At 47.4% G+C, this 26,451-nt stretch overlaps 1 protein-coding gene across 1 annotated transcript in view; it reads right to left on the reverse strand.

Annotated features, from left to right (window-relative positions):
* LOC135049942 (uncharacterized) overlaps window positions 1-26,451 on the reverse strand; it is a 46,827-nt gene that overhangs the window by 14,750 nt on the left and 5,626 nt on the right. The window lies entirely within an intron of this gene.

The following is a 26,451-nucleotide window of genomic DNA, read 5'->3' on the forward strand; positions in this document are numbered from 1 at the left end:
GTGGCGGTGTGTATCAGCTCTTTTACAATGGCCGCCGCCCTCCGGGACTTCTGGCGCCATCCCCAGCGTATCCTATCATCAGTCTTTAGGAGCTCTTCCATGCTCCTCCCCAGCTGTCGAACTGAACTCCCGTGCCCAGCGCTGGCTATAAGTATTGGCTCGCCGTCGGGATTGGTGGCCAGTCACCGCCGCGTCCACAGCCACTGCCCAACTTTGCGGTTATGGGGACAGGTGGAGACTGGGCCAGACTAAGTCCGGGTCTCCATGGCTGCCTGGTCCCACTGCTGGAACACACTGTGTAGGATGGCACCAGGGTCCCTCCTGATCCGGGCTTGTCACAAGCAAAGAGGGTACAATGGCCAGCAGCAGTGCCATGACCGCATGAGTACACTGGCCCTTGCTACATATTGACCTGACTTACATTCTTCTTTGCCTGACCGTGTTTGTCTGTCTACCCTAATATGTTGTTTTCCTCTGACCATTCTGTTGATCCACCTGGTTTCCTGTGCATGAACCCTACTTCAGGTCTCTTTTCTTTTGTGTGTGTCCTCTGCCTGAATCCTGTTACCTTTCCTGTCTATAGGGCAATCCGGGAGTTCTTGCCTAACTACAGTCACATATCAGTGCAACAATCACCTTCATTATTCCTGTCGGCGTGACTCTGCACCTAACTAATAATCAGTATACTATTACAGCCCCTGGACTGTGTTTAAGGTGTCTCACCAGGGCTGCCATCAGAAATTGTGGGGCACAGTGCAGTTGTAACAGACAGGGGCCCCTTTATCCTACCATCTGGCCCCCCAACTTGTTAAATGCAGTAGTCCAATGAGCCCTGGCACCCAGATCAAGCACATGGTATGATTCCCCTTCTCACCTGAAAAAGCAGATGTGCAGTGAAACGCGTAAAGGACACAGGTTTTTATTTCTTCCGGTGGATGGTGAATCTGTTACCATCAATTACCACACGGGTTCCCCAGTTTTGCATCACTGCATTATCCAGAGAACATCAGCCAGCCACCAAAATTGCATTATGGAGCGTGTCTTGCTGTGAGGACCCCGGGTTCATGTGTGCATTATTCTCGCCTATTGCTTATCTCCGCCTTGAGAAAGGCAGCGTTTACAGCTCCTCACGGCGCCCCGGGGGTCACTACCAGGTTCTGAGATTACACAGTAAGCACACAATCGCAAGGTACTACGGCACCTTTATTTTCATACACACTAATTGTACATGAAAAACCGTAGCCACACTTTATACATTATTTACAGGTAGCATTAATAGCAACTACAGTTAAGATTATATAAGAGAAAGAACCACACAAAAGCATGAAACTCCTGCCCCTACACAGTCACTAGCCACCTCAGGGAATACTTGCGTTTGGCGACTCCTGGCTGATGCTGGTTGCTGGAAGGGACGATGATGTCTGTCTTGCTGATCCCGGCCACGTGGCCTGTGTGAATCCACTACTCTTGCGAGTAGGGTAAGCTGGAAAAGTCACCCAGCTCCTGCTGGCACACTTAAGCCAGTTACCTAGGAGACCTCCTGTTTGAGCAATACGCTTGGCTGCGTTATCGCCTGCTGGGCCTCAGGTATCCACGCACAGTCTGACAGGACATTCTCCTGGCAGCAGCCTGCGTTCTCCAGTCAGTTTCTCTTCCTCCAATCTCCCTGTGGGCCCTTTTGAAACCTTCTAAACTCCCATGCTGCTTTTCTCACCTGGAGAAGCGGCAGGGTGTCCTGATTGGTTGGATTTCAATTCTGTTTTTAGGATGTGTCTCAGCAGCTTGGACACCCAGTGCCGTAAGTAGGTGTGTGCCGGCGGTGCCTGGCACACAGCGCATGTGCACTGAGGGCGCAGGACCGCCGGCAACACCTGCAGGTCCGCGATGTCTGCAGAAGCACTGTACCTGCAGTGGTGGATCAGGACGCTGGAATTGATTGATAAATGTCCAGTCCGTCCAACGCGTCCTCGTCTCCTGCGCATACTCCTCGCGGCCTGCCTATCGGTGCTGAAAGGGGGCGTGGCCACGGGTCCGCGATTAGGTCACGCCCCCCGACATTGCTGTTTGGTCTCTCACTCTGCGTCCATCTCTGCTACAGCTTTCCTGGAGGTAAAGTTGGCGGGAGGGGAGGGGAAGGGGGGGAGGATGTGTGTGTGTGGTGTGTGACTGGAGGTGACAGGGTGTGTGTGTGTGTGTGTGTGTGTGTGTGTGTGTGTGTGTGAGTGTGTGTTCCTTCCCCCCCTTCTCCCTTGCTGGGACATTGTCCGCATCTGACCGCCGCGCCCGTGTTACCGCATCGCCCAGGAGCTCTGGAAGCGGACCATCACTCTCTTCATCTGCAGCGGTGAGATACCACACTGTCGGATTGCAGCGGGCGGTTGTAGCCTACCCACTTGCTGTGGGAGGAATCGGTTACATTCTTATTGCATTGCTACAAATGTTACTTATTTTTCAAGAGGATCAAGTGGACCTGCTACGGTTCTATTGCTCTGCTCATTAGTTATCACCTGCTTGGTGGGACATGGAACATTACCTCTCTCAGCTACATTGAGAACGTTTTCTTTCCCACAATCATTTGGGATTACAAGCCTATATCATTGTTAGTTCAGTGGTTTCCCTTTGTGCGGTTTCATTCATTCATGTTTTAAATCATCAGTATAAATACATTTTTAAGTGTTTTATCCAATAATAAATTGGTATATATTCTCTATGCGCTCTCTTTTGTTTAATTCATTTTAGACAGATTGGTTTGTATATCAGGTGTTCAGAGCACCTCTTGAGAGCAGCTACTGTGCCTTTACAGGTGTATGTGTATTTGCATTGTTTAAATATTATTGCTTAACTACAAGCGCCTGAATTACCCTTTTTAGTAAGGATTTTTCTTTTTTGTGTGTGTGTGGTGTGACTGGAGGTGACAGGGTGTGTGTGTGTGTGTGTGTGTGTGTGTGTGTGTGTGTGTGTGTGTGTGTGTGTGTGTGTGTGTGTAGGGACTGTCTGCCATAATGTGTAATATGGGGACGCTGTCTGCCGTAATGTGTAATATGGGGACGCTGTCTGCCGTAATGTGTAATATGGGGACGCTGTCTGCCGTAATGTGTAATATGGGGACGCCGTCTGCCGTAATGTGTAATAAGGTGGACTGTCTGCCGTAATGTGTAAAACAGGGGACGCTGTCTACCGTAATGCGTAATAAGGGCACGCTGTCTGCCGTAATGTGTAAAAAGGGGGGCGCTGTCTACCGTAATGTGTAATAAGGGCACGCTGTCTGCCGTAATGTGTAAAACAGGGAGCGCCGTCTACCGTAATGTGTAATAAGGGCACACTGTCTGCCGTAATGTGTAAAAAGTGGACGCTGTCTGCCGTAATGTGTAAAAAGTGGACGCTGTCTGCCGTAATGTGTAATAAGGGGACGCTGTCTGCCGTAATGTGTAAAAAATGGACGCTGTCTGTCGTAATGTGTAATAAGGGGACGCTGTCTGCCGTAATGTGTAAAACAAGGGACGCTGTCTACCGTAATGTGTAATAAGAGGACGCTGTCTGCCGTAATGTGTAAAACAGGGGACGCTGTCTGCCATAATGTGTAAAACAGGGGACGCTGTCTGCCGTAATGTGTAAAAAGGGGACGCAGTCTGCTGTAATGTATAATAATAAGGGGACGCTGTCTGACGTAATGTGTAATAAGGGGACGCAATCTGCCGTAATGTGTAATATGGGGACGTAGTCTGCCGTAATGTGAAAAAAGCGGGACGCTGTCTGCCGTAATGTGTAAAAGGGGGATGCTGTCTGCCGTAATGTGTAATAAGGGGATGCTGTCTACCGTAATGTGTAGAAAGGGGACGCTGTCTGCCGTAATGTGTAAAAAGGGGGATGCTGTCTGCCGTAATGTGTAATAAGGGGACGCTGCCTACCGTAATATGTAAAAAGGGGATACTGTCTACCATAATGTGTAAAAAGGGGGACTGGCTGCCGTAATGTGTAAAAAGAGGGACGCTGTCTGCCGTAATTTGTAAAAAGGGGATGCTGTCTGCCGTAATGTGTAAAAAGGGGGACTGGCTGCCGTTATGTGTAAAAAGGGGGACTGGCTGCCGTAATGTGTAAAAGGTGCCTGCCATAATGTGTAAAAAAGAGGACTCTGTCTGCCACGCCCCTATATATTTTTTGCGTGCCTATGGCGCGCACTGCCCCTGTTTTGCATTGAGGGGGGGGGGGGGGGGGTGCTGAGGCCGTTTCTTGCACACAGCGCTAAAATGTCTAGTTACGGCACTGTGGACACCCCCTATGGCTTTGGAGCCTGGTCGTCTGCTGAAAGGCCAACCAGAACAATAGGCACTAATTATGGAGATAAGAAGGTTGGCTGCCCTGAGGCCATAACCTGTGTCGATTTTAACCCCTTGTAGTAATTTGTGATGTCAGAGGCCCTTCAGCTGACTGTTGTTTCCTGTGAAGCAGGGCTGCGACAGAGGGGGGTCAGCCCTGCGCTTCCTGTTTATCACACAGCCAGATGCCTTGACAGCTTACCTGGCTGGGCACACACCTGACAACAAGAACTTACACCCATTAGTGCAATGCAATACAATCACTCATATACATGTCATAGACATTTTGTAGGGAGCAAATCAAGGCTAGAAAGATATTGCCTGAGAGGCACAACCATATAAAAAGAGGGACAATTACCTAAATACATATAGTAGATGACAGGTTCAGCATTTAACCATATATTGTCCTTTTAATGTCCACAATAGTAGGGGATACACAACTTCATTGAGCATGCAGGCAGTGGGCCGTAGAGGGTCACACTCAGTTATATCCTGCATCTTGGACTTACATACTGAATGCAGGAACAGGCTGGCCAAAAAATATGCAACGTGACGCTGGCATGGCTGCATCCGTCACACTTGCTGCCATCTATTTAGCTCCGGCGGCTGCAGACAAGAGACAAGAGTGCACAGACTCAGTGGTGCGCATCCCATCATTCATCACCGCCAAACACCCGGCATCCGACTCCAGCCACAGCGCTGGTCTCGGCGCATATGGGGTTAGGATCAGATGCCACTCGTCCACCCAGGAGCATGAGCGGTAAGTCATTCCACCTTCAGTTACCTTGCCTGCATTATTATTCACAGCGTTAAAGCAGACTGTCTTCATCTGAGTTCCTCCACTGTTTAACTCTGGTAAACCATCCACCACTGTATTACTGCAACTTACTGGATACCATGCGTTTTAAAAGTTCACCTATCAGCGATTACGTTGTCCAATTGTTTGAAATTACTATATGCTATACAGTATATGGGCTATCTATTCTTAATCATGTGAATCGTGTATGCTCAATGCTGAATATGTGCATTGTTTAAGTGTGGTAAATCCTTCTATATACCCCCTGGGAGGTTTATTAAGATTGTTTTTAGTGAAATAAAAATTATTTATTTTATATACTTATTGGTCTGTACATGTATTATTAAGCACTACTTGGGAATTTTTTTTATTCTGTCTGCTTTGTAGAGGCTGGCATACCTCTTTCCCTAGTTGCCTGCTGATTTGAAGTACTATTTAGCACAGCGCTCTACACCATTTCTGGGGGTGTTTTCTACACAGTGTAAACCTGGGTTGGGATCGTGTCCAGAAACTCGTGTCAGACCTGGGTTTTTGGTGGAAAAGTGGTATAAGAAGCTGCTTCCTTCATAGCTGTGCCTACTTGATGGCGGCCCTGTGTCTCACCATGCCCTATTCATTTCTGAGGACTTATGCCACTGACTTCTTATTGCAAAATTGGTTAAATTTAAATGGATTTAAACCATTGGGGGTAAATTTACTAAGATGGGAGTTCTATTTAAGATGGGATGTTGCCCATAGCAACCAATCAGATTCTACTTCTCATTTAACTAGCACCTTCTAGAAGATAATACCTGGAATCTGATTGGTTGCTATGGGCAACATCCCATCATAAATAGAACTCCCATCTTATTAAATTTACCCCCCATTGATCTGAACAACCGTTTTTATCTGTTTCCAGTGTTTGAGAGCAAATAGCCAATTGTCATTTGCACCCATACGTTACCAGATTTTCGTTCCAACAAGAGAATTAATAAGTTGGTTGGTTGGTTGGTTGGTTGGTTGGTTGGTTGGTTGCTTGGTTGGTTGGTTGGTTGGTTGGTTGGTTGGTTGGTTGCTTGGTTGGTTGGTTGGTTGGTTGGTTGGACAGATAATCTTAAGGTGTATGGCCAGCTTTAGTAAAACAATGATACTCCTATGTACACTTGCCTTGTCCAACAGTTATTGATTGAAAATTAAATTTAAATCTTTATTTCATATAGCTTTAGGATTATACTAAATAATATACTGTCTAATACCACAACTGGCCTTTATCTGGATGAACGTGTATGTTAAATATTATAGATCCACTATTATACATGAATGTATAATACATCCTACACATTATATACAGTATATAACACACATGAAATAACTTGTTTTATACATGACAATATTCTGTGCTCTACTGCAGTGGTTCTCAACCTCGGTCCTCAAGTACCACCAACAGTTCATGTTTTCCAGGTCTCCTCACAGGATTGCAAGTGGAATAATTTGCTCCACCTGTGGGTCTATTATTATTGTGTGAATCAGTAATGAATACACCTGTTCAACTGCTAGGTGACCTGGAAAACATGAACTTGAGGACCGAGATTGAGAACAACTGCTCTACTGTATGCTATCTGTCAGATTCCTTTGCCAAAATCTAACTTCTTTATAAAGTTGTTCATTGGGTTCTATCTTTCATCAATGTAGAATGGAGTAAGAACGTAGGGTTAGTGTACAAAATATTAATAATTACCAGCTAATTAGCGCACCGCGTTGGGAAAGGCTATTCAATTAAATATGCCCATGCCAATATCAGGTTAACATGAGGAAACTCACTCATTCCACGTAAAAACTGGGTAATCAAAGGGTTTCCCCACACGTTAACCCCCGATGGTGGCTTTTTTCCTCAAGTATAAATGAGCGGGTTCATCCCCGCTAATTGAATTGTCCCAGCGCAGTAATTAACCATAGGGTTTATTGAATATGCCCCTATATCCTTGAATGGGTGACTTGCAAACTGCTACTAGTAACATAAGTGCATTATTGTGCTCTAATTGCAAGCTGGAATGATTATGCAATATTGTAATATTACAGTTTTATGATGATAATTAAGTTTTTTTTTTACCAGACAATATTATCAATCGTTTTTAGACAATCTATGAACATACACTCCATACCAAAGCAGTTTCTTTTACACTTGGATATTCTTATAAACAATAATTAGTAATATAGTAATCAGTAATAATTCTGGTTGCAAAAATGTATTAATATTAGTTATTTAAGTTGGAAAAAAATAGAAATTTAAACATAACACTGCATATTTTAAATTAGAATTAATTACCATCAAACATAAAAAATCATACTTTTAAAATATATTCCTACAGTAGTTCCAATAAACTGAAAATAACATTATATGGGACTACAGGATAGTGGAAAAACTTCATACTGCCACCCTTGGCCCAAAAGCCGATAATTATCCCTTTTAGCAACTCAGATAAATCTCTCGTTTACCAATGACAGCAACGAGTGATATGTGTGCAGGCAGCCTATCACACACCTTATAAGCCAGCGCATGACACGTGACGTACTTCATGGGCTACATGCTGCTGATGTAAAATGTAGGAGGTGGTCATTATAACGTGACTCGACCATGTTCCCCTTTCTCTCTCTCTCTCTCTCTCTCTCTCTCTCTATATATATATATATATATACACAGTATATATATATATATATATAGGTTGAGCATCCGTTATCAAAAATGCTTGGGACCAGAAGTATTTTGGATATCGTTTTTTTTTCCGTATTTTGGAATAATTGCATACCATAACGAAATATCATGGCGATGGGACCCAAGTCTAAGCAAAGAATGCATTTATGTTTCATTCACACATTATACACACAGCCTGAAGGTAATTTTACACATTATTTTTAATAACTTTGTGCATTAAACAAAGTGTGTACATTCACACAATTCATTTATGCTTCATATACACCTTATACACACAGCCTGAAGGTCATTTAATACAATACTTTTAATAACTTTGTGTATTAAACAAAGTTTGTGTACATTGAGCCATCAAAAAACAAAGGTTTCATTATCCCAGTCAAAAAATTCTGTATTACGGAATATTTCGTATTTCAGAATATTTGGATATGGGCTACTCAACCTATGTGTAGATAGATAGATAGATAGATAGATAGATAGATAGATAGATAGATAGATAGATAGATAGATAGATAGATAGATAGATAGATAGACCGGCACTCCACTTCAACACTGTATTGCCTGGGTGCCCTCTCATGAATTAGACAGAACCCTTGATTTATACAATGTGCAACAATCAGCACTCCCCGAGCTTGTAAATAAGAAACAACAGCTACAGCAGCTTCATTATGTCAACGTTTCGGGTGTCTTTAATGCACACCTTTTGTCAGGATACATATATACACACATCTGTATATATAAATATTCCTATATAGATTGTACAACGGGTAATTGAAAAAAGGATGCAGTAGGCAGACTTCCGGTGAATACAGTGTCCTTTTTACTGGCAGCAGACACTGAAGAATAACATGCCTCACATATTCCAAAATGTTCTGCCTTCAAGTCCTTAGACAAGCCGGAGGCGTCTAGCCTTTGCTCGGTGACTCAGTAGAACAAGAGTCCCCATATGGACCATCCTATGTAAAATGGGTACTTGAAGTAAAGACTCGAAAACGCAGACTTACGGCAAATACACAATGTCATTTTTACTGGCAGCAGAAACTGAAAAATAACATGCCCAGGTTTAGGCCTGGAAATACAGGTACATATAGAAAATAAGTAAACAAACATAAATGGTCCCAGCACTGCTTGTGCTTGACAGTCAGTCCACTGCAGTGGCTTACAGCCATAATCGGTCATACTCTTCCAGCATAGCTCCTGGTTCCTGGCACTACAGTAACTTTCCCTATTAATTGGCCTCTAACAGGCATCAGTCCATGGAAGACTAGGTGAATGAGAGTTTTAAACTCTTCCTGTGCTGTTGATTTCCTGCTTGCTCTGGACGACCTGGAAAACATGGAATTCAGGGGGTCATTCCGAGTTGTTCGCTCGGTAAAAATCTTCGCATCGCAGTGATTTTCCGCTTAATGCGCATGCGCAATGTCCGCACTGCGACTGCGCCAAGTAAATTTGCTATGCAGTTAGGAATTTTACTCACGGCTTTTTCATCGTTCTGGCGATCGTAATGTGATTGACAGGAAATGGGTGTTACTGGGCGGAAACAGGCCGTTTTATGGGCGTGTGGGAAAAAACGCTACCGTTTCCGGAAAAAACGCAGGAGTGGCTGGAGAAACGGGGGAGTGTCTGGGCGAACGCTGGGTGTGTTTGTGACGTCAAACCAGGAACGACAAGCACTGAACTGATCGCAGATGCCGAGTAAGTCTGAAGCTACTCAGAAACTGCTACGAGGTGTGTAATCGCAATATTGCGAATACATGGTTCGCAATTTTAAGATGCTAAGATTCACTCCCAGTAGGCGGCGGCTTAGCATGAGCAAATCTGCTAAAATCCGCTTGCGAGCGAACAACTCGGAACGAGGGCCTCAATATTTCAACTTTGAGCTGTGCAGCCCAGAAAACCTGGAATTATAAACTTCTACTGCAGCTGCAGAATGTGCCAGTCTTATTTTATTCTCCCTATAAAGGAGCTGATCCCACCAGAATGTGGACAATTCAGGTGAGAGACCATCCCTCTCACCACAATATAAAGTATGTCCGATAATAACACACCATAGTTCTGTTGATATTTCAGTCATTGTGCTTGATTTCCACCCTAATGTTGCTGTATCCAGTGCTCCTATTGCAATATATCACAGTACAAATGGCAATAGGAAGAGAAGACAGAGTGCAATTGGAAGGAACTCTATGTAGTGTCATTATCTCTAGGGCACGGAAGGCCCCATTCAGTAGCATTGGGGCTACAGTCTACAGACAATTTGTCATCTTCTCCAGCTTAATGAAGCTTCCCCTAGTAAACAGACAATGCACCTGATTGAAACCTGGATGCACTGGCAATTTCTTTGCACATGTCCTCGACTCTCAGTGCACATGTGTAGTGATGGTTCTGTGGCTCCAGTCACGGTGCTCACTTAGGCGCAGCATGATTGACAGGCTGCAGGTATTTTGGGGTGGAGATGAATAGCAGCTTTAAAAATGGTAGCATATAGCCTCTGTTTCTTGGCATGCCTAAGCAGGTGACTGTGTAGATTCAGTGTCCTTGGCAGGCCAGTTTTGGGGGACATTCTGTGTGACCTGTTTTGGTCTGGATTTGGAAAATACCAGAAGGGGTATTGGGTATGTGCTTATTGGGAGTGCTGGAGTGTAGAAACGAAGTGGATGGATATAGCTCTTTCTCATAGGTTGCAAAGTGGAAGAATTCTAGGTGGAGATTGTGGGCACTAGGACCGGCCTGGAATTGGCTACTGGTACTGAACTGGAACCTGCAGTTGGTATGGACTCCAGACTGGAACCGGTAATGTTTCAGGTGCCGGGCTGAGACCAGCTAATGGTACTGACACCGGGCTGGAACCAGTAATTCTTCAGGTGCCAGGCTTGAACTGGCTGATGGTACTGAAACTGGACTGGAACCGGTAATGCTTCAGGTGTCGGTCTAATGGTAGACAGATGTTATAGTCTGGATCCCTAGTAGTTTCAGTCACACTAGAACCTGCCGTGCTGCTGTGATGACGATGCAGAAAAGCATACACAGTTACAGAGAACTGGAGATTGGAACACAGGATACATTCAGGGGGGGATAAGTTGGAACCAGGGAAACACCAGAGAATAGCATAAAGTTCAGCGATCTGATGACTGACCACCAGGTTTCAGGAGCCTAGAGATATGGCAAGTAGAGTAAAGTTATTCAGGCAATCAACTGGTGGCTCTGCTGCCCCTTTTATACTATGAGCTGCATCGGGATTGGTCGAGGACATCACCTGAACCAAAGCTAGAATCGCATTGGTGGCTCAGCGGTCAGCTGTCTGGATCCATCAAGGTGGTATTCAGCACCCAGAGCCGGCGGGAACACTATGGAAACCCTGAAATCCCTTAGGCAGCCGAAGCACAGCGAATAATGCAGCGACCAGCTAAGACATCTCCATGGGAACCGGGACCTTCACCAGAACAGAACAACACAGCACAGCGATGAGTACCTGCATGGTTCCGCCAGAGTCCTGACTCGACTTTAGGGATGCCCAGGTGTCTAATGGTTGCCGTGATGTTGATCCAATGCTGCGAGTTTGAATGCAGGAAGTGCATTTGAGAAGTCGGCAGAGGACATCTTTTTACAAAAGATGGCTCCTGCAGCATGAGCATAAATTCTCAGATCTGCTGCTGCTGAAGACGCCGCAGCAACCCAGACTGTGTCCACATCTGAATTAGGCCCAGTGTCTTTTGTAATATAAGTCATAAAGACTGACATGATACCTGCTGCAATCCCTCCATTCCCGCTGGTAGCATCTCCTCTTATATTTCTGTGGGGGATGCGATGCTGCCATGTTTACCAACTTCTGCAATGCAATGTGCCCACTGTAGCCTATGGTACACATCGTAGATTTAGCCGGTTGAGGGTTCCCACATGTGTAGTAACCCCAGCACTCAGAGCACATCGCAGGACGGGCTCCTTTCAGAGCCACTGTCCCTATGTGTGTAAAATGATATATGGCGCTGGCAAAATGACATCCTGCAATGCAATTTGGGCGCTAACATTCCAGCCAGATTGCATTGAAAATGCAAATTTTGATAAATGCCCCCTTTGGTAGGATTTGTGCTGGGCAGTGTCCGCTGCTTCCACTGAAATGTAGATCGAGCGGACAGTGGATGTTTACCCATGGGACCCCAGCTGTACAGGTCTGAGGCCTGTCCGAGCAATGGTGTGAGTGGAGCCTGCTTCCCTCCTCTGCCTTACCTGGCGGTGCGACCTGGTTTGATCACCTGGTGGTGATCTTGCTGCAGAAGTTGGTGGTCGCCCTGCTGATTTTTGCGCAGGACTGTGGAATCTGAGCAGCTGAATGCTGCTGCCAGTCTCGGCCCTGTCCTCCAGAGTCTACATCCCCAAGAGTACCTGGTGGGATGAGTTGGGCGATGGCTCACTACCCTGATGACAGTTTCTGTAACCCATTGGCTACTTCCCTTGCTGCCCAATTCTTGCTTCCCTGCTGAATTCCTTGGGACAGTCCACCATATTGCTCCTGCTCTGAGAACACCAGGGGGAAATTTAGTAAGAATCATGTTGGTGAGCAATCAAATTTCACACCTCATTGCTGGAACATTTTGTACTGCAAATCTCAAAATGAATAAGAATCGTATTTGCTTGGGTATTGTCATTTAATGGTGTTATGGCGTGTGTGAGTTCAGTCATTTTCGTTGCTGTTTACAACTGAATTTAGAAATCATGGTTACGATGAAATTCAAAGTAAATCGGTGAAAACACAAACATATTCTGATTGGTCCGATTCTGCACATGCTACGGTGTCATCACCATGTTATAAAAACGCCCCCAAACTGCCGAAACACATGTATTAGTGGTGTTTGTTCAGTCCAAAGGACTGAATAGCCTGGCTCAGGCATGCTTGTCAGCAGAATAAGTGCTGCAGCTTGGTGCCCTTATATAAGCATTCTGATTGAGATTATGCTGTATAAAATGGTGTTGAGATTTTGGTGCGAGTTCAATTGATTTTGCAAAAACGACTTAGTAAATAAGTGATTTGCATTGGTATCAATGTTTTTCTGATGATGTTTGGTTCGATTGTGAGTTGCGCAAATTGGTCTGCAAAGTCATGTTTGATGTGCGCTATCCATGCTAATTGTCCATTAGTAAATTCCCAATTTACAAATTCACGGCTGTATCACTGAAAAATGCCAAATTGATCAAACACGATTCTTATTAAATCTCCCCCAAGGCACCATTTTGCTGAGATGAGACACGGGTGGTCATTCTGAGTTGTTCGCTAGCTGCATTTGTTTGCAGCGTAGCGATCAGGCTAAAAAACGGCAGTTCTGCGCATGCGTATGCGGCGCAATGCGCACGCGCGTCATACGGGCACAACAAACGATGTAGTTTTGCACAGGGTCTAGCGAAGCATTTCAGTCGCACTGGTGGCCGCAGAGAGATTGACATGAAGTGGGCGTTTCTGGGTGTCAACTGACCGTTTTCAGGGAGTGTTTGGAAAAACGCAGGCGTGCCAGGAAAAACGCAGGCGTGGCTGGGCGAACGCTGGGCGGGTTTGTGACATCAAAACAGGAACTGAACAGTCTGAAGTGATCGCAAGCTGAGTAGATTTAGAGCTACTCTGAAACTGCACAAATAAACTTTGTAGCTGCTCTGTGATACATTCGTTCGCACTTCTGCTAAGCTAAAATACACTCCCAGTGGGCGGCGGCATAGCGTTTGCACGGAATGACCCCCACTGAGGAGCTGTCTAACATGATTTCTCATATTAACAGCACCCTCCAGCCTGTTGACTGATTATTGTTTTTTATAAGTTACTTCAGATTCCAGTCATGTCTTTTTGCTGTCTTACCATTATCAGGACTCTGAGTCCACTAGAGTTGGGCTGCTAACCTAGCTTCTGTACCACTTCCACACGTTGGCTTTGCCTCTGCAGTTGTAGTGTTTATATTTTATATATTTTTTTAAAAAGGACAAGATTTTCCAAACAATCAGGACAAATGATACCTAAAAAAAACAAACAGGGAAGACGGGTAGAGGAAACATACAGGACACAATAGTGCTGGTACAACACAGCAGAGACCTATACTCCTCTGGTTAATGCTGTAACTAGATTTATCGGTGCCCTGTACCAGAAAGAGAATTGGTGTGTTGTGCGTGCACTCTCCCCCCCCCCCATATTCAAAACAGAGACAGTGCACACCAAAGGTGCATGTCAAAAATATAGGGGTGTGGCTTCATAGGAAGATACCTGGCCACAAAGCTGTACCAGTTCACATTACAACGCACAATAGTACCCCTTATACATGTTACGACACACAGTAGTGCCCCTTGTACATATTACACCACAGTAGCACTCTTTATACACATTACGTCACACAGTAGAGGCACTTATACACGTTACACCACAGTAGAGCCGCTAATACATGTTACGCCAGAGAAGAGCCACTTATACATATTATGCCTTGGTAGAGCCCCTTACACACATTACACCACAGTAAAGCTGCTTAGACACGTTACCAGAGACGGAACTACCGCCAGTGCAACCAGTGCGTTGCACTGGGGCCCGCCACTGTCCAGGGGCCCAAAGCATGTAATGAGTCAAACTGACTCATTACATACCGCTGTGTGCTGCGGGCAACCGCTGCCCGCAGCACACAGCTGCCCGCAGGACACAGGAGAGGAGCGCAGCGGTCACGGTGGTAAGGAGAAGGAGGGAGGTGGAGGAGGGAGCCGCAGCAACGCTTTGTTACTGGTTGAGGCGCTGCTGCTGCTGTCCCTCTGCTTCACTATAGGCTGTCTTCCGCCACTGTGAAGCGCATCCTAGCCATTCACAGCGGCGGAGAACAGCCTATAGTGAAGCAGAGGGACAGCAGCAGCAGCGCCTCCACCAATAACACAGCGCTGCTGCGGCTCCCTCCTCCACCTCCCTCCTCCTCCTTCTCTCCTGCCCGGGAATCGTGATCCATCTCTGCCAGAAGCTGCACCGAGGAGCCTGAGCCAGCGGAGAGGGTAAGTATAATTCTTTCTTTCTTTCTTTCTTTCTTTCTTTCTTTCTTTCTTTCTTTCTTTCTTTCTTTCTCTTTCTTCATGTGCAAAAAGGGGGACTGTCTGCCGTGATGTGTAAAAAGGGGGAATCTGCCTGCCGTAATGTGTAAAAAGGGGGAATCTGCCTGCTGCAATGTGTATAAAGGCGGAATCTGCCTGCCGCAATGTGTAAAAAGGGGGAATCTGCCTGACGTAATGTGTAAAAATAAGATTTTACTTACCGATAAATCTATTTCTCGTAGTCCGTAGTGGATGCTGGGACTCCGTCAGGACCATGGGGATTAGCGGCTCCGCAGGAGACAGGGCACAAAAATAAAGCTTTAGGATCAGGTGGTGTGTACTGGCTCCTCCCCCTATGACCCTCCTCCAAGCCTCAGTTAGGATACTGTGCCCGGACGAGCGTACACAATAAGGAAGGATTTTGAATCCCGGGTAAGACTCATACCAGCCACACCAATCACACCGTACAACTTGTGATCTGAACCCAGTTAACAGTATGACAAACGTAGGAGCCTCTGAACAGACGGCTCACAACAATAACAACCCGATTTTTTTGTAACAATAACTATGTACAAGTATTGCAGACAATCCGCACTTGGGATGGGCGCCCAGCATCCACTGCGGACTACGAGAAATAGATTTATCGGTAAGTAAAATCTTATTTTCTCTGACGTCCTAGTGGATGCTGGGACTCCGTCAGGACCATGGGGATTATACCAAAGCTCCCAAACAGGCGGGAGAGTGCGGATGACTCTGCAGCACCGAATGAGAGAACTCCAGGTCCTCTTTAGCCAGGGTATCAAATTTGTAGAATTTTACAAACGTGTTCTCCCCCGACCACGTAGCTGCTCGGCAGAGTTGTAATGCCGAGACCCCTCGGGCAGCCGCCCAGGATGAGCCCACCTTCCTTGTGGAATGGGCCTTGACAGATTTAGGCTGTGGCAGGCCTGCCACAGAATGTGCAAGTTGAATTGTGCTACAAATCCAACGAGCAATCGTCTGCTTAGAAGCAGGAGCACCCAGCTTGTTGGGTGCATACAGTATAAACAGCGAGTCAGATTTTCTGACTCCAGCCGTCCTTGAAATATATATTTTCAATGCCCTGACAACGTCCAGCAACTTGGAATCCTCCAAATCGCTAGTAGCCGCAGGCACCACAATAGGCTGGTTCAGGTGAAACGCTGACACCACCTTAGGCAGAAACTGAGGACGCGTCCGCAGTTCTGCCCTGTCCGAATGGAAAATCAGATATGGGCTTTTATACGATAAAGCCGCCAATTCTGACACTCTCCTGGCTGAAGCCAGGGCCAGTAGCATGGTTACTTTCCATGTAAGATATTTCAAATCCACCGATTTGAGTGGCTCAAACCAATGGGATTTGAGAAAATCCAAAACTACATTAAGGTCCCACGGAGCCACTGGGGGCACAACCGGGGGCTGTATATGTAGTACTCCTTTTACAAAAGTCTGGACTTCAGGAACTGAAGCCAATTCTTTCTGGAAGAAAATCGACAGGGCCGAAATTTGAACCTTAATGGACCCCAATTTGAGGCCCATAGACAATCCTGTTTGCAGGAAATGTAGGAATCGACCCAATTGAAATTCCTCCGTGGGGGCCTTCCTGGCCTCACACCATGCAACATATTTTCTCCAAATGCGGTGATAATGTTGTGCAGTCACCTCCTTCCTGGCTTTTACCAGTGTAGGAATGACCTCTTCCGGAATGCCTTTTTCCCTTAGAATTCGGCGTTCAACCGCCATGCCGTCAAACGCAGCCGCGGTAAGTCTTGGAATAGACACGGTCCCTGCTGAAGCAGGTCCCGTCTTAGAGGTAGAGGCCACGGATCTTCCGTGAGCATCTCCTGAAGTTCCGGGTACCAAGTTCTTCTTGGCCAATCCGGAGCCACGAGTATCGTTCTTACTCCCCTTTGCCGTATAATTCTCAGTACTTTTGGTATGAGAGGCAGAGGAGGAAACACATACACTGACTGGAACACCCACGGTGTTACCAGAGCGTCCACAGCTATTGCCTGAGGGTCTCTTGACCTGGCGCAATACCTGTCCAGTTTTTTGTTGAGGCGAGACGCCATCATATCCACCTTTGGTTTTTCCCAACGGTTCACAATCATGTGGAAGACTTCTGGATGAAGTCCCCACTCTCCCGGGTGTAGATCGTGTCTGCTGAGGAAGTCTGCTTCCCAGTTGTCCACTCCCGGAATGAACACTGCTGACAGTGCTATCACATGATCTTCCGCCCAGCGAAGAATCCTTGCAGCTTCTGCCATTGCTCTCCTGCTTCTTGTGCCGCCCTGTCTGTTTACGTGGGCGACTGCCGTGATGTTGTCCGACTGGATCAACACCGGCTGACCCTGAAGCAGGGGTTTTGCCAGGCTTAGAGCATTGTAAATCGCTCTTAGCTCCAGTATATTTATGTGAAGAGACATCTCCAGGCTTGACCATACTCCCTGGAAGTTTCTTCCCTGTGTGACCGCTCCCCAGCCTCTCAGACTGGCATCCGTGGTCACCAGGACCCAGTCCTGTATGCCGAATCTGCGGCCCTCTAACAGATGAGCACTCTGCAACCACCACAGAAGAGACACCCTTGTCCGTGGCGATAAGGTTATCCGCTGATGCATCTGCAGATGCGATCCGGACCATTTGTCCAGCAGATCCCACTGAAAAGTTCGTGCGTGGAATCTGCCGAATGGAATCGCTTCGTAAGAAGCCACCATCTTTCCCAGGACTCTTGTGCATTGATGCACAGACACTTTCCCTGGTTTTAGGAGGTTCCTGACAAGTTCGGATAACTCCCTGGCTTTCTCCTCCGGAAGAAACACCTTTTTCTGAACCGTGTCCAGAATCATTCCCAGGAACAGCAGACGTGTCGTCGGGGTCAATTGAGATTTTGGAAAATTCAGAATCCACCCGTGCTGTTGCAGCACTACTTGGGTTAGTGCTACTACGTCCCCCAGCTGTTCCCTGGACCTTGCCCTTATCAGGAGATCGTCCAAGTAAGGGATAATTAATACGCCTTTTCTTCGCAGAAGAAACATCATTTCGGCCATTACCTTGGTAAAGACCCGAGGTGCCGTGGACAATCCAAACGGCAGCGTCTGAAACTGATAATGACAGTTTTGCACCACGAACCTGTTTGTATGTACAGGTTCAAAGATTTCAGATTTAGAATAGGTCTTACCGAGCCGTCCGGCTTCGGTACCACAAATAGTGTGGAATAATACCCCTTTCCCTGTTGTAGGAGGGGTACCTTGACTATCACCTGCTGAGAATACAGCTTGTGAATGGCTTCCAATACCGTCGCCCTGTCTGAGGGAGACGTTGGCAGAGCAGACTTTAGGAACCGGCGAGGGGGAGACTTCTCGAATTCCAACCTGTAACCCTGAGATACTATCTGCAGGATCCAGGGGTCCACCTGTGAGTGAGCCCACTGTGCTCTGAAATTCTTGAGTCGACCCCCCCACCGCCCCTGAGTCCGCTTGTAAAGCCCCAACGTCATGCTGAGGGCTTTGCAGAAGCCGGGGAGGGCTTCTGCTCCTGGGGAGAAGCTGCTTGGTGCACTCTCTTACCCTTTCCTTTGCCTCGGGGCAAATATGACTGTCCTTTCGCCCGCTTGTTCCTATAGGAACGAAAGGACTGCGGCTGAAAAGACGGTGTCTTTTTCTGTTGGGAGGGGACCTGAGGTAAAAAGGTGGATTTCCCGGCTGTTGCCGTGGCCACCAAATCCGATAGACCGACCCCAAATAATTCCTCCCCCTTATACGGCAATACTTCCATATGCCGTTTGGAATCCGCATCACCTGACCATTGTCGCGTCCATAAACTTCTTCTGGCAGATATGGACATCGCACTTACTCTCGATGCCAGAGTGCAAATATCCCTCTGAGCATCTCGCATATAAAGAAAAGCATCCTTTAATTGCTCTAAAGTCAATAAAATACTGTCCCTATCTAGGGTATCAATATTTTCAGTCAGGGAATCCGACCAAACCACCCCAGCACTGCACATCCATGCAGAGGCGATGGCTGGTCGCAGTATAACACCAGTATGAGTGTATATACTTTTCAGGGTAGTTTCCAGCCTCCTATCCGCTGGATCCTTGAGGGCGGCCGTTTCAGGAGACGGTAACGCCACTTGTTTTGATAAGCGTGTGAGCGCCTTATCCACCCTAGGGGGTGTTTCCCAGCGCGCCCTAACCTCTGGCGGGAAAGGATATAATGCCAATAACTTCTTTGAAATTAGCAGTTTTCTATCGGGGTTAACCCACGCTTCATCACACACTTCATTCAATTCGTCTGAATCAGGAAAAACTACAGGTAGTTTTTTCAGACCCCACATAATACCCCTTTTTGTGGTACATGCAGTATCAGAGATATGCAAAGCCTCCTTCATTGCCGTGATCATATAACGTGTGGCCCTACTGGAAAATAAGTTTGTTTCTTCACCGTCGACACTAGATTCGGTGTCCGTGTCTGGGTCTGTGTCGACCGACTGAGGTAAAGGGCGTTTTACAGCCCCTGACGGTGTCTGAGACGCCTGTACAGGTACTAACTGGTTTGCCGGCCGTCTCATGTCGTCAACTGATTTTTGTAATGTGCTGACATTATCACGTAATTCCATAAACAAAGCCATCCATTCCGGTGTCGACTCCCTAGGGGGTGACATCACCATTACCGGCAATTGCTCCGCCTCCACACCAACATCGTCCTCATACATGTCGACACACACGTACCGACACACAGCAGACACACAGGGAATGCTCTTATCGAAGACAGGACCCCACTAGCCCTTTGGGGAGACAGAGGGAGAGTTTGCCAGCACACACCCAAGCGCTATAAATATATAGGAACAACCCTATAGAAGTGTTGTCTCCCTTATAGCAGCTTAATATATCAAAAAACGCCAAAAAAGTGCCCCCCCCCCTCTCTGTTTTACCCTGTTTCTGTAGTGCAGTGCAGGGGAGAGTCCTGGGAGCCTTCCTCGCAGCGGAGCTGAGCAGGAAAATGGCGCTGTGTGCTGAGGAGATAGGCCCCGCCCCCTATTTCGGCGGGCTCTTCTCCGGTGTTTGTGAGACCTGGCAGGGGTTAAATACATCCATATAGCCCCAGGGGCTATATGTGATGTATTTTTTAGCCAGAACAAGGTATTCTCATTGCTGCCCAGGGCGCCCCCCGCAGCGCCCTGCACCCTCCGTGACCGCTGGTGTGAAGTGTGTGACAACAATGGCGCACAGCTGCAGTGCTGTGCGCTACCTCATGAAGACTGAAAAGTCTTCTGCCGCCGGTTTCTGGACCTCTTCACTTTTCGGCATCTGCAAGGGGGTCGGCGGCGCGGCTCCGGGACCGGACTCCATGGCTGGGCCTGTGTTCGATCCCTCTGGAGCTAATGGTGTCCAGTAGCCTAAGAAGCCAATCCATCCTGCACGCAGGTGAGTTCACTTCTTCTCCCCTAAGTCCCTCGTTGCAGTGAGCCTGTTGCCAGCAGGACTCACTGTAAAATAAAAAACCTAAAAACTTTTTCTAAGCAGCTCTTTAGGAGAGCCACCTAGATTGCACCCTGCTCGGACGGGCACAAAAACCTAACTAAGGCTTGGAGGAGGGTCATAGGGGGAGGAGCCAGTACACACCACCTGATCCTAAAGCTTTATTTTTGTGCCCTGTCTCCTGCGGAGCCGCTAATCCCCATGGTCCTGACGGAGTCCCAGCATCCACTAGGACGTCAGAGAAAAGGGGGAATCTGCCTGACGTAATGTGTAAAAAGGGGGAATCTGCCTGACGTGATGTGTAAAAAGGGGGATTCTGCCTGCCGTGATGTGTAAAAAGGGGACACTGTCTGCCGCAATGTGTAAAAAGGGGGAACCTGCCTGCCGTAATGTGTAAAAAGGGGATGCTGTCTGCCGTTATGTGTAAAAAGGGGACGCTGTCTGCCGTTATGTGTAAAAAGTGCACGCTTTCTGCCGCTATGTGTAAAAAGGGCACGCTGTCTGCCGTTATGTGTAAAAAGGGGGACGCTGTCTGCCGTAATGTGTAAAAAGGGGACGCTGTCTGCCGTAATGTGTAAAAAGAGGAATCTGTCCGCCGTAAGGTGTAAAAGGGTCTCTACCTGGTGTAGTGGTGCTACTGTGCGGCGTAATTTGAATAATGGAGACTACTGTGCACCGTGTTATGAATTGGTATTATTTTGTGGCCACACCCCTTTCCCACGGAGCCACGCCACTATATTTTTGCACGCGCCTACGGCGTGCACTGTCCCTGTTTTGCATGCAGGGGTGGGGCTCCGATGCCGTTTCTTGCACACAGTGCTAAAATGTCTAGTTACGGCATTGTTGCTAGGTATCCATTTCTCTGGCCCTGAGCAGGTCCCCCTCACCAGATCCTCTCCAGGGGTGAGGGGGTGGACTTGGATGGGATGGGGGGGGGCAAAGCATTTTGTCGCACCTGGGCCCACCGCTCGCTATTTCCGCCACTGGATGTTACGTCTCAGTAGAGCACCTTGTACATATTATGCCAGGTAGAACCCCTTATACACATGATAGCAGGTAGGCTCCTTATACACATTATGCCAGGAAGATCACCTCCACATCATTTACGCTCCTCCTCATTTCCCTATGCTGCTTTCCTTTGTTATGCCTGACTGTAGCATCCACAAAATGGCTCCTATGGGAAGTCCCTCTGGACACTGCAGGAGTCAGGGAAGTCCCTCCGGCAGAAGTCCCGGCTGATACTGCATACGAGGGGGGTGGGGGGAGAGATAGCTGCAGCGCTGCCCACTGTAATGTATATTAGCTGTGGTGTGTTTGGCAGAAAAGGAGCCGAGAATACTGCTACTGTAATACATTATAGCGGGCAGCACTGCAGCTGGCGGCAGCGAATACATAGGCGCCCACACGGCAAATGTGCTGTGTGCTGAGCACTGTCCGCTCCACCATAGTTATGGCCCTGCCTATGGTACTCGTTTGGAGGTGTAGGCACCCAGAGATAAGTTGCCTTGCAAACACATATCTGGCCAAGCTCTCTACAGTTGTTTTCTTGATGTCTCTCTTTTACCATCATATGTGTTCAGGAGACCTCTTCCTAATATGTGACCTTCGCCACTTCTTGTTGGGGAAGTTATCATTACCTTTCTAGCTGTTTTTATTTTAATTACAATTTTTAATTTTTCGGGCTATGTGCCCCCCATAATTGGCATTAGTAAAGCGATGAATCTGCGCGTGCCACAAAAAAAGGTGTGGCTTTGTTTGAATGGGCGTGGCTTCGCATAAAGGGGCGTGGCATTGCAGGAAAAGACTACCTTATACCCCACTTTTGAAACCTGCACGCCCAGACGTTGGCCACCACAGGAAAGAAAAATAATCCTGATTCATGCCCCTTACATTATTTGTTATTTTTCCTCCTTATAGTAATGCCCAGTACACATTATGCCACATACTGCAATGGCCCTTAGACATTATGCCACACACAATAATGCCCATGACACAATATGCACACACCATAATGCCCCCGACACATTATGCCACACACTGTAATGCCTGTGACACATTATGACAGGAATCGCAATGCCCGTTATACATTATGCTACACACTGCAATGCCCCTGATACATTATAGCACATACAATGCCTGTGACACATTATGACACGGGATCAGTACTAAATCCCGCTGGACGAAATCCCGGCGGTCGAAATACCAACGCCGGAATCCCAACCACACAATCCCGACAGGGGTGGTGAGCGGAACACAGCCCCTTGCAGGCTCGCTTCGCTTGCCACGCTGCGGGCATGGTGCCTCGCAACGCTCGGCACACCCACGGAGGGAGAATATGTCGGGGTTGTGCCGGTCGGGATTCCGGCGTCGGTATTTCGACCACCGGGATTCCATCCGGTGGGATCTTGACCGCCTCACTTTGACACACACCGCAATGACCCTGAGACATTATATCACATACCACAATGCCGTTGACATAGTATACCACACACTGTAATGCCTGACACATTATGACACACACTGCAATCTCCGTGATACATTATGCCACACACTGCAATGACCCTGAGACATTATACCACATACCGCAATGCCCGTGATATAGTATACCACACACCGTAATGCCTGACACATTATGACACACACCGCAATGTCCGTGATACATTATGCCACACACTGCAATGACCCTGAGACATTATACCACATACCACAATGCAAGTGATATAGTATACCACACACCGTAATGCCTGTGACACATACCGCAATGCCCGTTATACCCTATGCCACACACCGCAATGCCCGTTACACATTATGCCACACTGCAATGCCCCTGAGACATTATACCACATACCACAATGCCTGTGATATAGTGTGCCACACACCGTAATGCCTGTGACACATTATGACACACACCGCAATGTCCGTGATACATTATGCCACACACCGCAATGCCCATTACACATTAAGTCCTACAGTAAGGCTTCTAATTACTTTTAAATTACCTGCTCGTTGCCAGGGGTTTCATGCTCTTGGTTCCATGCACGGTGCCAGGGGTTTTCATGCTCAGGGTGTCATGCTCGTTGCCAGGGGTTTCATGCACTGGGTGTCATGCTCGTTGCCAGGGGTTTCATGCACTGGGTGTCATGCTCGTTGCCAGGGGTTTCATGCTCTTGGTTCCATGCACGGTGCCAGGGGTTTTCATGCTCAGGGTCTCATGCTCGTTGCCAGGGGTTTCATGCACTGGGTGTCATGCTCGTTGCCAGGGGTTTCATGCACTGGGTGTCATGCTCGTTGCTAGGGGGTAGTGCTTGTTGCTAGGGCTGTGCTCCCAGTGCCACATATGCCCCCAGTGCCAGATAGTCCCCCACAGTGCCAGGTACTCACATGCACCCAGTGCCAAATATAGCCCCCCCCCCATGTGCCAGGTACACATATACCCACCCCAGTGCCACATATACCCCCAGTGCCAAATATTCCCCCACAGTGCCAGGTATGCACATGCCCCAGTGCCAAATATAGCCCCCCCATGTGCCAGGTACACATATACCCCCCCAGTGCCACATATGCCCTCAGTGCCAGATATTCCCCCACAGTGCCAGGTACGCACATGCCCCCAGTGCCACATATGCCCCCTCAGTGCCACATGTGCCCCCGAAGTGCAAAATATGCTTCCCCTCCCCCTGTGCCGGATATGCTCCCCCAGTGCCAGTTAAACTCCCCAACCCCCCCCCCCTGCTGTTTTGTGATGGAGTGACACGGAGGGCACAGCGCGCGCCTCTCCTGTGTCCCTCCTGCGTGTCCGGCGAGTCTGTTAAATGAAGTGCCGGTTCGTGAGCCAATCAGAGCTCACGAACGGGCACTTCATTTAATAGACCCGCCGGAGACGCAGGAGGGACACAGGAGAGGCGCGCGCTGTGCCCTCCGTGTCCCTCCTTCACAGCAGCGGAGGGAAGGAGTGAGAGGAGACAGCAGATTGACATGCGGACGGCTCATCCGCATGTCAATCTGCGCTAAATCAGTGGCGGCGCACCCCACAGCCCTGCGCCTCCAAGCCACCGCGAGGGCTGCGGGGGCAGTAGTTATGCCACTGGACCCAAGTATGGGACACAGAATGCATTTATGTTTCATATGGGATCCGGTCACAATGCCGATGCCAGGATCCTGAATGATCAAAAGCCCTACATGTCGACTAACAGGGACTATTCCCACTCGTGGGTGTCCACGACACCCATAGAGTCGGAATTGAACCTGTGGTGAATGCAGCGAGCCACCGAGACTACAAGGGGCCTTGTTGCACTCGCCACCGCCACCATTCTGTGTCCGGGATCCCAGGGTCGGTATGCGGACAGCCGGGATTCCCACTGCCGGTTACCCAGCCCCAACTCTTTCATATAAACCTTATACACACAGCCTGAAGGTAATTTTATATAAGATTTTTATAATTTTGTGCATCAAATAAATTTTGTATATATACACGAAATTCATTTGTTTCAAATACACCTTGTGCACACAGACTGAAGGTTAATTTTCTACAATTTTTAGCATTAAACAGTTTGTGGACACTGAACCGAAATCAGTAGGATACGCCGGCTCTTGGTATCCCGTCAGTCAGGAAACTGAAGGTTGGAAGACGCTATCGCCGCGGCTGCGTGTGATGTCACCTCACCCCCACCCACCTCCGGACAAGCCTCCGTTGTCTGGACCGTGCTTCACCAATGGCATTTTAGCACCGTTGGCACGCCCCCTCCCGCCCCGCGACTGCCTCTGCCTGTCAATCAGGCAGAGCCGATCGCAGCCCTGAGATGCTTTTAGCATGCGCACTCCACATAGGGATTCAGACTGCGATCGGTGCTGCTGCAGCGATCCAGTCTGAATTAGGCCCATCTTCCACCAGTTACCTGTACAGACTTCACATAGACTCCGGGTTCACAAAACAAACAGTCATGACATGCACACAGTTATTGCTAAATTCTTTGACTTCAATGACAAAGAAAATATTCTAAGGACCTATTGTAAGATTCACTCATTACACATTAGTAATTGTAGGGTGATGAGAATGTCATTTTCATTACCCTTTTTGAGCAAAATATTGAATGTTCCCTCCGGTGAAGGTCCTCCCAAATGGCAAATATATTGTATTGCTGGTGTATGCGATATTGAGAGTGGACTACATCTATACCATCTGTCTGCGGTGGAGTTGGAGTAAAAGATACCTTTCAGTAAACATAGGGCTTTGACTAAAGGTAAGCTGTGTACCAATGAAACGAGTAATTGTATTGGGTTTGAACACACTGATGGTGAAGAGTTAAAAGAAACCGTTATAGGAATATAGGGCTCTGCCTACAGGTCAGTGATGGACCATTTGCCTTTTCAAAACAGTGGAATTGAAAATTGACTGTATTTGCAGTTCAAACGTTTTCTTCTCTTTGAGGATTCCTGTGGTTGGAGTCCAGCAGAAGGAAACTTGTATATGGAGAGAACAGCGCTTGGGAGTCGTTCCATTTTTTCTTAATGTTTTTGGATAACTTTGTCCCTCCATGATGTCACTTTTAACATTGGTTTCTCCTTCATCCACTAGGGTACATTGGAGGATCTTTACAGTGGGGTATGGAATGGATGGGTGCTAAACAGGAGCTGGGCACTTTAAAAATTTAGAAGTGTGACTAGCTCCTCTCCGGGGGAGCTGGTCACACTCAGGGCTTCTCCTCAGGGCTTTTTTAAAACAGATATTTATCTATATATATAAATGCGAAAGCCCTCACTCACTCATCACTAATTCTCTTTCTTACCGATATGTTAGGAAGCTGAAATTTAACATAGGTATTCTTCAGGTGGGAAATAGGAAAACTACATAATTAGAATTTTAATAAACCTCCCCTAAGGGGATGAAAAGGTTGTTGACATAATGACATCATTACCGATGCGCGGCTTGCGCGAAAGATAACGCCCAAACGGACAATTGGATCAAAATTTGATTGCATCTCCAGTGTGTAGAATTTAATAAGCTACAAAAATGGTCCTGTCACTTTTTACCATATCTGCTACGGGTGCTCCCCTGGGAATGCCAAGAACTATGAATTCATATTTACTTACATTAAGACGTCTCAAGTTTACATCTCTA

Source organism: Pseudophryne corroboree, chromosome 2, assembly GCF_028390025.1.
Source record: "Pseudophryne corroboree isolate aPseCor3 chromosome 2, aPseCor3.hap2, whole genome shotgun sequence".
Classification (NCBI taxonomy): domain Eukaryota; kingdom Metazoa; phylum Chordata; class Amphibia; order Anura; family Myobatrachidae; genus Pseudophryne; species Pseudophryne corroboree.